Raw genomic sequence first — 2,251 nt, 5'->3', positions numbered from 1 at the left:
ACGATAATTAACATTGGATTTGATTGTGAAACTACTTTTTTTGTTTCTCGACCCACCCTTAGCCCGTGTGAAAGAACATTAAAAAAAAAAGAAAGAAAGAAAACAATGACAAGGAAAAACTCCATGCACGTATCTAAGGATATGTGATTGGATGAGTCATCTTAAGTGGTCTCCAAATTGTTCAAAGGTGGATGTGTTTTCACAAATTGCTCCAAGGTGGATTTGTGTGGACTGGGCGTGTAGGTAAGAGTGTAAACGGTATGGGTTGTATCAATTTAGGTAATTTTTCGGCTTAATTTAATGCTTGTAGTTTTCAGAAAGTTTAGTTCAAGTCCGACCCAATAGTTATCAAAACCACACTTTGCGGTCTAATTGGAATGTGGCAGTTCTTGCGGCCTTTAATATAGAATAAAAACATATTGTTATTTATTTTGTGACAAGTTATATTTTTGTCACAATTATTTTGTCGTAATAAATATGATTTCTTGTAGTGATAATTAGCAAAAGTATAAAGATACACTAGAAAAATTCGATATGGTTAGTTACTATGGTAAAATTATTTCTACAAGTAATGCCAAAACACCATCACGGCTAAAAGCCTAAAATCATGATAGATGTTTTCGTCTTAGCAAATATTGTTAATTATGACAAAAGTTTTAATTTTTACATTGATTTTCTTTTATCATGGTTAATAATATCGATTTGACATAATTTTTAAGTCTGTTTATTTATAATGTAGCGTGTAATGATATGAGATATCATTGCTTAATTAAATTTTTAAATAATAAAAATATTTAATCAAGATAACAAATATTAAAAATGGTATTTCATATATTTGAAAGATGGTGAAAACAATATTGGGACAATATCCTTCCAATTAAATACACAGATTAAAAGAGAACCTCTAATAAAACCATTAGTCAACCATTGCTCAAGATTACTTGGTATTTTAGGCATCCATCTCCTATCTATTTCCTCAACACCATTTACTTGCTTTTTGGAAGAATTACTCAAATAAATTAGGGTTGATTACATTTTGCCTCTTGAACTATAATCGTTTTTATATTTTGATATATTTTTTTTTTTATCAATTTATCATTTCAATTTTACGAAGCTTTGTACTTTATTTATTTCAATCAAGTTTTCTGTCGAAAAAACATCACATGCAGTGCACATATAATATCTAAGGTTGTGGTATGATATTTTCACATATGCACAATATATGATGTTCTTCTTAATTGTAAAATCAATAAAAAAATGATCATATATAGAAAAATACAAATTTCACAAAATTGAGATGATAAATTGATAAAAAAATAAAAAAATTGATCACAAAGTAAATATCATATAAAGTTCGAATGGAAAAATTTAATTTACCCAATAAATTAACACTCTTTTCAATTTCGAATCGGTTTGTTAACAAAAGTTGCAACAATCAACGGTGGAATTGACATTGCTTCCGCTATTAGTTATAGCGTGGGGACCGGCAACAAAGGATGCCACTAACGACGCAGAGAGAAAGCTAACATTGTCAACAAAATTAACACCAAGCAACCAAACTGTTAAATGATTAGTGTAAATTATTAAACTAAAACTAAACTAACAAGTGTGGTGTAATTTTAGGTAAAATTTAGAATTACGATTTATTCAACGAATCATAATAAACGGCTCAACTCAATTTGGTTCGGATGGTTCGAACGATTTTTTAAAAAGATTTTATTACTCCCAGGTGTAATTTGCAGAACATCGAAATGCTTACTCGTGCCTTTGCATCTTTGCAGTCTGCAGAAGAACGACGACTCAAGCTGCTAATTCTTCCGTTTCCACTTGCTACGACTGATTCACAAAGTTTGAGCTCCATGTTACAGTTAGCTTACAACTCTAGTCAGTGATTACCTCATGCTTGAATGAAATTACCATTCTTTCATCAAAAACCAAAAAGCTAGACACCTGATTCTGTTATAAGATGTCTAATTTAAAAATGATATGCAGCAAACACAATCCTGCAATATCCAATTTAAGAAATAAGGAATTACTTAGAGACATCATGCAAAGAAATAGGTAGTAGCACATGTTGCAGATTAGCAATTGAAAGCATTTTGCAGTATAACCAAGATAGCATGATTAGCCAATTGAAAAGAGAATGGCCACAATTGGAGATTGGCAGAATGCATAATTAAATTGCCCGTCCGTGAAAAAACTAGTAAATTAGTTCCAGATTCCAGTCTGTGTTAAGAAAGGTGACACTTAT

The sequence above is a fragment of the Sesamum indicum genome, linkage group LG3 (assembly GCF_000512975.1).
Source record: "Sesamum indicum cultivar Zhongzhi No. 13 linkage group LG3, S_indicum_v1.0, whole genome shotgun sequence".
NCBI lineage: Eukaryota > Viridiplantae > Streptophyta > Magnoliopsida > Lamiales > Pedaliaceae > Sesamum > Sesamum indicum.
Note: the sequence above shows the minus strand (reverse complement) of the source record.